The sequence below is a fragment of the Phyllobates terribilis genome, unplaced genomic scaffold (genome assembly GCF_046119375.1).
Source record: "Phyllobates terribilis strain yellow unplaced genomic scaffold, ASM4611937v1 Scaffold_9__5_contigs__length_417890890, whole genome shotgun sequence".
NCBI lineage: Eukaryota > Metazoa > Chordata > Amphibia > Anura > Dendrobatidae > Phyllobates > Phyllobates terribilis.
Genome location: NW_027362769.1, coordinates 350454644 through 350467439, shown reverse-complemented (window position 1 = coordinate 350467439; position 12796 = coordinate 350454644). Strand labels below are relative to the sequence as shown.

At 40.7% G+C, this 12796-nt stretch overlaps 1 protein-coding gene across 4 annotated transcripts in view; it reads right to left on the bottom strand.

Annotated features, from left to right (window-relative positions):
* Positions 1-12796, bottom strand: part of ELFN1 (extracellular leucine rich repeat and fibronectin type III domain containing 1) — a 792923-nt gene that overhangs the window by 213995 nt on the left and 566132 nt on the right. The gene's annotated exons all lie outside the window — the stretch shown is intronic.

Sequence of the window (12796 nt, the reverse complement as noted above, 5' to 3'; positions counted from 1 at the left end):
TATAGGGGTAATGCACAGAGTGATGTCTCACTATAGGGATAATGCATACAGTGATGTTTCACTATAGGGATAATGCACTGAGTGATGTCTCACTATAGAGATAATGCACAGATTGATGTCTCACTATAGGGGTAATGCATACAGTGATGTCTCACTATAGGGATAATGCACAGAGTGATGTCTCACTATAGGGGTAATGCATACAGTGATGTCTCACTATAGGGATAATGCACAGAGTGATGTCTCACTATAGGGGTAATGCATACAGTGATGTCTCACTATAGGGGTAATGCATACAGTGATGTCTCACTATAGGGATAATGCACAGAGTGATGTCTCACTATAGGGATAATGCATACAGTGATGCCTCACTATAGTGATAATACACAGAGTGATGTCTCACTATAGGGATACTGCACAGAGTGATGTCTCACTATAGGGATAATGCATACAGTGATGCCTCACTATAGGGATAATGCACAGAGTGATGTCTCACTATAGGGATAATGCACAGAGTGATGTCTCACTATAGGGATAACGCATACAGTGATGTCTCACTATAGGGATAATGCACAGAGTGATGTCTCACTATAGCGATAATGCACAGAGTGATGTCTCACTATATGGATAATGCATACAGTGATGTTTCACTATAGGGATAATGCACTGAGTGATGTCTCACTATAGAGATAATGCACAGAGTGATGTCTCACTATAGGGATAATGCATACAGTGATGTTTCACTATAGGAATAATGCACAGATTGATGTCTCACTATAGGGGTAATGCATACAGTGATGTCTCACTATAGGGATAATGCACAGAGTGATGTCTCACTATAGGGGTAATGCATACAGTGATGTCTCACTATAGGGATAATGCACAGAGTGATGTCTCACTATAGGGGTAATGCATACAGTGATGTCTCACTATAGGGGTAATGCATACCGTGATGTCTCACTATAGGGATAATGCACAGAGTGATGTCTCACTATAGGGATAATGCATACAGTGATGTCTCACTATAGTGGTATTGCACAGAGTGATGTCTCACTATAGAGATAATGCATACTGTGATGTCTCACTATAGGGATAATGCATACAGTGATGCCTCACTATAGTGATAATACACAGAGTGATGTCTCACTATAGGGATACTGCACAGAGTGATGTCTCACTATAGGGATAATGCATACAGTGATGCTTCACTATAGGGATAATGCACAGAGTGATGTCTCACTATAGGGATAATGCACAGAGTGATGTCTCACTATAGAGATAATGCATACAGTGATGTCTCACTATAGGGATAATGCACAGAGTGATGTCTCACTATAGGGGTAATGCATACAGTGATGTCTCACTATAGGGATAATGCACAGAGTGATGTGTCACTATAGGGGTAATGCATACAGTGATGTCTCACTATAGGGATAATGCACAGAGTGATGTCTCACTATAGGGATAATGCACAGAGTGATGTCTCACTATAGGGATAATGCATACAGTGATGCCTCACTATAGGGATAATACACAGAGTGATGTCTCACTATAGTGGTTTTACACAGAGTGATGTCTCACTATAGAGATAATGCATACAGTGATGCCTCACTATAGGGATAATACACAGAGTGATGTCTCACTATAGGGATAATGCACAGAGTGATGTCTCACTATAGGGATAATGCATACAGTGATGCCTCACTATAGGGATAATGCATACTGTGATGTCTCACTATAGGGATAATGCATACAGTGATGCCTCACTATAGGGATAATACACAGAGTGATGTCTCACTATAGGGATAATGCACAGAGTGATGTCTCACTATAGGGATAATGCATACAGTGATGCCTCACTATATGGATAATGCACAGAGTGATGTCTCACTATAGGGATAATGCACAGAGTGATGTCTCGCTATAGAGATAATGCATACAGCGATGTCTCACTCTAGGGATAATGCACAGAGTGATGTCTCACTATAGGGATAATGCATACAGCGATGTCTCACTATAGGGATAATGCATACAGCGATGTCTCACTCTCGGGATAATGCACAGAGTGATGTCTCACTATAGAGATAATGCATACAGTGATGTCTCACTATAGGGATAATGCATACAGTGATGTCTCACTATAGGGATAATGCATACAGTGATGTCTCACTATAGTGGTATTGCACAGAGTGATGTCTCACTATAGTGGTATTGCACAGAGTGATGTCTTACTATAGAGATAATGCATACAGTGATGTCTCACTATAGGGATAATGCATACAGTGATGCCTCACTATAGGGATAATACACAGAGTGATGTCTCACTATAGGGATAATGCACAGAGTGATGTCTCACTATAGGGATAATGCACAGAGTGATGTCTCACTATATGGATAATGCACAGAGTGATGTCTCACTATAGAGATAATGCACAGAGTGATGTCTCACTATAGGGATAATACACAGAGTGATGTCTCACTATAGGGATAATGCACAGAGTGATGTCTCACTATAGAGATTATGCATACACGATGTCTCACTCTAGGGATAATGCACAGAGTGATGTCTCACTTTTGAGATAATGCATACAGTGATGCATCACTATAGGGATAATGCACAGAGTGATGTCTCACTATAGGGATAATACATACAGTGATGTCTCACTATAGAGATAATGCACACAGTGATGTCTGACTATAGGGATAATGCATACAGTGATGTCTCACTATAGGGATAATGCATACAGTGATGTCTCACTATAGGGATAATGCATACAGTGATGTCTCACTATAGGGATAATGCATACAGTGATGTCTCACTATAGTGGTATTGCACAGAGTGATGTCTCACTATAGTGGTATTGCACAGAGTGATGTCTCACTATAGGGATAATGCATACAGTGATATCTCACTATAGGGATAATGCATACTGTGATGTCTCACTATAGGGATAATGCATACAGTGATGTCTCACTATAGGGATAATGCATACAGTGATGCCTCACTATAGGGATAATACACAGAGTGATGTCTCACTATAGGGATAATGCACAGAGTGATGTCTCACTATAGAGATTATGCATACACGATGTCTCACTCTAGGGATAATGCACAGAGTGATGTCTCACTTTTGAGATAATGCATACAGTGATGCATCACTATAGGGATAATGCACAGAGTGATGTCTCACTATAGGGATAATACATACAGTGATGTCTCACTATAGAGATAATGCACACAGTGATGTCTGACTATAGGGATAATGCATACAGTGATGTCTCACTATAGGGATAATGCACAGAGTGATGTCTCACTATAGGGATAATGCATACAGTGATGTCTCACTATAGGGATAATGCATACAGTGATGTCTCACTATAGGGATAATGCATACAGTGATGTCTCACTATAGGGATAATGCATACAGTGATGTCTCACTATAGTGATATTGCACAGAGTGATGTCTCACTATAGTGGTATTGCACAGAGTGATGTCTCACTATAGGGATAATGCATACAGTGATATCTCACTATAGGGATAATGCACACAGTGATGTCTCACTATAGGGATAATGCACTGAGTGATGTCTCACTATAGAGATAATGCACAGAGTGATGTCTCACTATAGGGATAATGCATACAGTGATGTTTCACTATAGGGATAATGCACAGAGTGATGTCTCACTATAGGGATAATGCACAGAGTGATGTCTCACTATAGGGATAATGCACAGAGTGATGTCTCACTATAGGGATAATGCACAGAGTGATGTCTCACTATAGAGATTATGCATACACGATGTCTCACTCTAGGGATAATGCACAGAGTGATGTCTCACTTTTGAGATAATGCATACAGTGATGCATCACTATAGGGATAAAGCACAGAGTGATGTCTCACTATAGGGATAATACATACAGTGATGTCTCACTATAGAGATAATGCACACAGTGATGTCTGACTATAGGGATAATGCATACAGTGATGTCTCACTATAGGGATAATGCATACAGTGATGTCTCACTATAGGGATAATGCATACAGTGATGTCTCACTATAGGGATAATGCATACAGTGATGTCTCACTATAGTGGTATTGCACAGAGTGATGTCTCACTATAGTGGTATTGCACAGAGTGATGTCTCACTATAGGGATAATGCATACAGTGATATCTCACTATAGGGATAATGCATACTGTGATGTCTCACTATAGGGATAATGCATACAGTGATGCCTCACTATAGGGATAATACACAGAGTGATGTCTCACTATAGGGATAATGCACAGAGTGATGTCTCACTATAGAGATTATGCATACACGATGTCTCACTCTAGGGATAATGCACAGAGTGATGTCTCACTTTTGAGATAATGCATACAGTGATGCATCACTATAGGGATAATGCACAGAGTGATGTCTCACTATAGGGATAATACATACAGTGATGTCTCACTATAGAGATAATGCACACAGTGATGTCTGACTATAGGGATAATGCATACAGTGATGTCTCACTATAGGGATAATGCACAGAGTGATGTCTCACTATAGGGATAATGCATACAGTGATGTCTCACTATAGGGATAATGCATACAGTGATGTCTCACTATAGGGATAATGCATACAGTGATGTCTCACTATAGGGATAATGCATACAGTGATGTCTCACTATAGTGATATTGCACAGAGTGATGTCTCACTATAGTGGTATTGCACAGAGTGATGTCTCACTATAGGGATAATGCATACAGTGATATCTCACTATAGGGATAATGCACACAGTGATGTCTCACTATAGGGATAATGCACTGAGTGATGTCTCACTATAGAGATAATGCACAGAGTGATGTCTCACTATAGGGATAATGCATACAGTGATGTTTCACTATAGGGATAATGCACAGAGTGATGTCTCACTATAGGGATAATGCACAGAGTGATGTCTCACTATAGCGATAATGCACAGAGTGATGTCTCACTATAGCGATAATGCATGCAGTGATGTCTCACTATAGGGATAATGCACAGAGTGATGTCTCACTATAGGGGTAATGCACAGAGTGATGTCTCACTATGGGGGTAATGCACAGAGTGATGTCTCACTATAGTGATAATGCATGCAGTGATGTCTCACTATAGGGATAATGCACAGAGTGATGTCTCACTATAGGGGTAATGCACAGAGTGATGTCTCACTATAGAGATAATGCACAGAGTGATGTCTCACTATAGGGATAATGCATACAGTGATGTTTCACTATAGGGATAATGCACAGATTGATGTCTCACTTTAGGGGTAATGCACAGAGTGATATCACAAAAGTGAGCTAATGCACACTGTAAAGTCACAGTATGGGATAAGGTGCACAGTACTGTCTCGGTACAGGTATAAAGCACACAGTGATGTTACAGTAAAGGGATAATGCACAGAGTAAAGTCACAAAGGTATAAATACTTTATCCAGACAAGTCTGCATTACACATTACAACCACTGGGTGGCCACATAGAAACACATATAGAATAAACATCTCCCAGCAGAATATCGCAAAATCATCTCTGGATATACTGACTCAAAAGCAAAGGTAAGGCAGCAGATATCCAACACCACTTGTTACAGCTCTACCTTGCAATAATCCAAAAATTCCTCCTTTATCCCCCCTCCCCATACAATATATAAACCCTCTTCTTGTTGTGCTGCTCAGTGCAATTCTTGTAAAAATCTGTCCACATAGACATATAAGAATGTAAATACAGCTAAAGGGAGCCGATATTAATATAACTACATTTTTTCCCTGAAGGGATTTTGAGCAATTATGAAACATGTTAGCATTATCCGAAATAGCGCACACATTTAGTGTATATTAATCCCGCTAATGGTCAGACTATGTTATTCTGGAATAATAGCTGACTCAGCGCTGTCTATGCTTCTATTCTCCCGCTACAACATCAGCGTTCTGTCCCTCCGCCAACTGGATTTAAGTGGCTGTTCTGTAGATTTATTGTTTAACACTTTTTCTTCCAGGGACTGTTGCTGGGAATGGGGACAAGCAGTCATCTAGCGTATATATTATATATGTGCAATATCACTGCCGAGGCTTCTCTCGTGCTGCCCCCGCTCAACCACAGGAAGAGATATGATTGAAGCCTCTAACGAATCTTAGCGCTTTGATAAGCACGTCTGTCGATTGATCCTTCTCTCTGTAATCTGATCCTTCGGAGAAGAGCAGACCATCATTGTGCTTCATTTAGATCCTACGTTAGATATCGGTGTGTGTAGAAGTCTGATAAAGCATTAGGGTCAGCGTTCTGGAAGGGTTTTGTACAAATCTGAGGAAACTGTCAGAGACACTACCTATAATATTTCTGGAGATTTTATATTGATCTCTAGACCCGTTGTAGCTCATTAGATTGCCATGAAGGTTCGTAGACACTGGCTAGTAAAATTACCGCTATGGAGCCTATTCATCGAGGAGGCTTCATCCTAACTTGGTTGGTTCAGCTACTAATAAGCTTGGTTCACATTTTGGCTTGTATATTCCGTCAAACGAACGAAAAAATAAAGATAACTGCAGACGTGACGGATGACGTGATGGACACCAACCGTTGTCTATAATTGGATCTGTCAAGTTGTCGACATGGTGCTCCAGCCATATGTGAACATAGCCTTAGAAAATTTTGTCAAAATGTACACATGTACGATGGAGTACCTACTGTTTGTGAGGCAACCTTAAAGGGGTTGTCCACTACTAGGACAACCCCTTCATGATCTAAATGTTTGGCGCCGATAAAATAGAAAAACGTATATTCGCCTCCTGTGCCGGCGCCGTTCCAGCGGTGTTGGTACACGCGGTCCCGGGGCTCCCGTGCTGTTGTTATGACACGTGAGCCCGGTGCCTAATCAGCGCCAGCGTCACTGTCCCCGCCTTCTGTCGAATTGAACATGAAGAGGAAGTCCGGGCTGCGGCTGATCTCTGACTTCCTCTTCATGTTCAATTCGTACGAAGGCGGGGCCAGTGACACCAGCGCTGATTGGGCGCCAGGCTCATGTGTCACAACAACAGCATGGCAGCCCCAGGACCGCGAGTGCCGACACCGCGGGAACGGCGCCAGCACGGGAAGTGAGTATAAGCTTTTTTATTTTATCGGGGCCAAGCGTGGGGTATGAAAAGGAGTTGTCCAAGTAGTGGACAACTTATTTAGCTGCAATCCTGGAATAATGATTTCCTAAAGTAAAGACCCCCTTATGCAATAGAGAAAAGTTGTCTAAACCCACCAACCGGCCAACCATCCAATGTTTAAAGGGGTATCTCAACTCTACCTTAACAGATGATGTTGGGGGGAGATCATTTTAATTTTAATGCTGATCCTTTTGTCCTTTCAAGGAAAAAATTGCCTTTGTACATTTCTAGAGAACACTTGTATGCTCATTGATTGAATTGAGCATATATGTTACACATTTGTCTCGGGTATTTGCTTCCTTCAGCTCAGTTTGCTGCCCTCTGTTGCGCTCCACATCAGGTTTTTCAGGGTATCCGGCGTGGCTCAGTGATGTCATCTGCATGATCCTTTTTAAGGCCCATTAGGACAAACACCTATGTCTTAGAATTGAGATTCAAGACTTTAGTTTGGTGTACTCCATCTTCTGTGAGGTTCACCCAGTGAAGTGGACTTACTAAGCCCCAGATCTGGGTGGGTACATGGACCTCAGGGGTTGATGCAGCTCTCAGGATGGCATGTGGGGAGTGAAGACGTGGCACGTTCAGGAATCTTGGGAGCAGCAGGACAGATGAAGTGGACGTCAGCAGGGATTGATGCAGGTTACGCACGGTGTGCACAGAAGGTGGAGTACACCAAACTAGAGTCTTGAGTCTCAATCTTAAGACACAGGTGTGTGTCCTAGTGGGCCTTAAATAGAGATCATAGAGATGATGTCACTGATCCACACCGGGCAAACTGCAAAACCCAAAGTGGAGCACAACAGAGGGCAGCGGACCGAGGTGAAGGAAGCAGAGCCCAGGTTACCCGGGACAGGTGTGTAACAATATGAATGTATGAAGAAGTTGGGAGAAAAAGCTATCGGCAACAGTTTTCTAAAGTGAATGGACACTTTAAGGGTATGTGGACATGGTTTTCACCTGAAAAAGAGCTTAAAAGATGCAAAAAGAATGAATGCATGCACAGCAATGTCAAAACAACTTGTTTTGCACACGTTCAGTCTTTTATAGATACTTTTAACTGCTTCAGGCTATGAAAAGCTTGAAGCTAGTAAAAGACGTCACCTGACCATTTCTCAGGTGGCTTCCTGATCTATGTAATCTGTACAGTTAAAAAAAAAAAAGCCGCCATGGGCAAAACGCTGCAAAAATAACCAAATAGGCGTCAAAAAGGACAAACACCGCCGGCATTTTCCTAAAGCGACTTCTGCATTAAAAACTCCACAGACATCTAAAAGACATCAAGTCATGTGCACAATACCATAAGGCAGGCTTCTCTGTAGCATTAGTAAAAAGGAGAAAAGGCATCTGTAAAAAACAGTTATGCAGAGGGTAGTGGTGAGTCCTCTTCTCCTGGTTTATCTCGAAGTGGTTTTGCTATGTACAGATGTGTCCTTCCTTAGCTTTCCTCTTAGATATACTAAGATGTGTGGTGAGAGATAAGTGACTTTGAAAAAATATATAAAAACATGATTATGTGATACTCTGTTGGGAGATGTCTATGTTATATGTGCCTATGTGTGGTCACCCAGTGGTTGTGATGGGAACTGCAGCCTGTTGAGAGTTTTGCCAGCATGTATTGAATTTGCATTGTGAAAATTTGGAATGGACATTGGACACGTCTTGAAAGTGCCATTTTTCTACATCAACATCACTCAAACCTGACCTAGTTCAAGGGTGACAACATTTTCTGACTTAAGGAGTAAGTCTTCTATCACTAGAACAATGTCCCAATGGGAACAGCTCAAGATGTAAAAATATAAATGACATATCAGTATCTATCCAGGAGACCATGTAACAAATTTATATTTCTCATTTCTTGTCCCCCGGTGATTGTGATGAAGTTCTTTCTCTCGGCAGTTACCAATCTAAGTTCGAAGACATTTCTCCTAGACAGTCCATATAGATAAGAGAGAATAGAGAAGATGGTTCAAATATTTTTTTATGGTTTCCATTATATACAAGAAAATCATAAATGACCCAGATCATCATGTTGCTCTAGATAATAAAAACCAAATAAAAAGCATAAAATAATGAAAATCTATAAAGAGGTATGAGACGCCATGGTATAAAATCTCATAAAAATATAGCTTCCGCATGTTTGCTTGCAAAATCCCCATCTCCCTGTCAATCTAAGTGTCCTTTAATTCATGCATAAACATATATAGTCAATTACTGTAGCGGCCGGATTTCTCATTTACATTACAAATCTCGAGACGCTGACGCTAGTATAAAATGTACAAGCCCCAGCGTGTTGCAGTTAAGACATGTAAATTGTCTCTGCTGTGGAATTAGCTTCACGACGGAATTCATTAGATCCCCGTGAACAATATGTACATATGCATATCCCCTTATACATAGCAGTATTATTCTCATAGCTCTGCTGTACTTACATCTAAGATACTATATACTAGGCTATACTGAATTCCATGGTACCATCAGGTCAGTATTGTTGACTTTGGCCATGGCCCCACTATCAGTAGACCCATGGCAAAGGTCCAATCTGGGCTCTGCATGGACCTTTGGTTGTCAGACTCTCTCCCGTCTAACCCCTTAGATGCTATGGTCGCTATTCATAACAGATTCTAAGGGGTTAAACTGCAGTCAGAGCTGGTCGGTGTCTGCTGTGTAATTCCATACAACTTCTTCTGACTTCTCTACTACATCCATGTCGGAAGTCAGGAGAAGTGGATGGATGCCAAGGAGGGGTTGGGCCTCATGGCAGCTGTGTGGTCTGCTGTCATTGTTGGTACACCACTGAATAGAACCTACCATGGATGAGAATAAACCAAGCTCCATAGAAAACCTTGCATAATGCTTGTGTCCAAATAAAGCTCAATAATTCTTAAAATTTAAGTCCTCCTAGTTTCCAAAACAATAATGAAATTTTTTTTATCAAAGAGATTGTCTAAATCGGGCAATCATTATTTTTGTCAAGGATTTCCTGACCTTTATTGATTTCAGGTTCATTCATGGTTGAGATTCCTAGACATAAGTTTGGTAACTCATTTATAGTTCTCTACTTTTGTATTCGTATATGGATATGTGATAAAGTCTACTTGCCAATTCTCCTGCAATGTCCTGGAGGCTTCCAGGAAAAGAGAAGACCTCCTGGATTTTCAGAACAGTTGGCAAATCTTCTAAGCATTGCAAAACCTTCATAAATCTCCCAAAAAGCAATGTTTTTAGAAGATTTCTTGGGCATGACGTCATGATGCTATGTCTAATGCCAAAGTTCTGGCATCCAAACACACTTTGAGAGGATGCAAAAATTCAAGAGGGATTTGAAAGAGGAAAGGCAAAAATGCTGGGTATAGCCAATGGAAAAATGTCCTTCCGCAGGACCATTCCTAAATGTTACCAGTTAATACCAATATTATGACCTACATGATCAGCATAAAGTAGATCTGAAGAGCCTAAATAGAAGACAAATGCCAAAAGTGGAGCTATACAAAAATCTACCCCAAAAATTGTCAATGGTACAAGGAGTGCAGAAATTAGACTCACTCCAGGGCCCAGTTGTCTGAAGAGTCCAAAGATGTAATTACCCCATAAGATCAGTATTATGAATGGCACATGAAGGCCCTGTTACACATTTTGTACATGGCTTTGTGCTAAGAAAGTTATTCAACTGAAATGTTGGAGAACATAGAAGAGTTGGAAAACAATGTGGGTTAGAGGTAGGAGTGGCTTGGTATTAGTGATGAGCAAGCTGTTAATTTTTGGCAATTTGGTTAATCCTGTAAATTCAAACAATTTGCCATTAGTTTCACGTGAATTGCCTAAATTGGCCACTGCCATGCAACATCCAGAGAAGGATCACATAACTTCGGGCACAGTCGGAAGGGCTTCCTCCTATTGCCTTACAGTTATTACAGCACATGGTATTTAACAGTCAATCAGGAAGGGACTATGATAGCCTGTATAAAAGCAGAGGCAGGGAATGAAGCAGCCATATAGTATTGAATCTGGAAAGTTACAATAGAAATAGGGAGAGAAAGTCATAAAAGACTGAAGAAACTGTACAGATAGTGTGTGACAGCACAGTTGTGAAGATTAGTGTGTGAGGAAAAGAAAAATAGTGTTTTCATTTTTTCAGGGAACCTGGAGGCTTTGGAGTAATTTTAATTCACCGGGAAAATTCGGCAAAATTGGCGAATTTGAATTTCAAAAGATTTGTTCTTTCTACTTGGCACATAAAGGTTCTAAGGACTAATGTTAGGAAACCAACACCCACTGAGCAGATGATATACATTACAGTAGTTTATTACCATAGTGCTACCAACAATAAAAAGAAAACAGCTAGAGAATAGTGATGAGCGAGCATGCTCGTTACTCGAGATTTACGAGCATGCTCGGGTGTTCTCCGAGTATCTTCGGTGTGCTCGGGTGTTATGTTTGAGTCACTCCGTGTGCATGATTTACAACTGTTTGACACCTTTAATACATGTGAGGAATGCCTGTTTCTTAGGCATTCTTCATAAGTATTAACGCTGTCAAACAGTCGCAAATCATGGACACACAGTGACTAAAACATAACACCCGAGCATGCCGTAAATACTCAGCGAGCACCCGAGCATGCTCGCCGAAAGGTTTAACAGAGCACGCTCGCTCATCACTACTAAAGAATAATATTTTTTTTGCATTTTGACGGCTCTTTCGACACACATGGCTCCACAGCCAAACTATTCATAGATCAACTAATCAACTATAGAGTGAGGATGGTGAGGATCGCCTTCAATCCGTAAGTGATCTCCTACCAGTCATGTAACCCATTTACCAGGGTGCACCCGGCCTTCACATGCTGCTTTGCTTTCTCCCACTCCTTCCTATATTATACAGCAAACAAGCAATTGCTTGTATCATTTTCATTAACTGTAGTGTCGGAAATAATAATAGTCCCAACAAAGAAAAAAGCACTTATGGTAATAATGGCGTTATTAAAACATTTCCTACTGTTAAAAAATCGAAAATAATAGAAAGCCTCCTCTGGTATTTTATGGCAATATACAGCGCTATTAGAAGCCGCTAATATATAATTGTTTTTTATGGCGAGGGGGTGAAAAAAAATTTGCGTTCGATAACTGAAGTAATTATCATTAAAATAACAAGCGTGAGTATTTTTATAGAAGCATAGATTTGTGTTAGGAGATATGAAGATCCACTTTTGTGTGCGTATGGTCTCCTGATTGACCCGTGGATGGTTTACTCTGGATAGTTAGTCCTTTTAAGCTATGAATATTTTCATATTCATTGTATGAAATATTTATTCATAGCTGAGTGCAGGGATGTGTAGAGCTATTATTCTCCGGTAATGAAATGATGTCAGAGCGCACCCATGGTCCCACTCTCCTAACACCCAACCAGGTGCACACAATTAGCCAAACAATGCTCAACACGTTCCAACAGGAGGATGGCATGAAAAGGCTATTACAATGTGCTGAACGCTGAGATAATCAGCAAATAAATTCCTATTAGACGTGATGTGAAGCGTTTGTTATGGCACTGAAAACAGGAATGAATGAAACTGATTTCGAGTCAGGGTCAATAGTATGTATTATTAGATGCCACTGG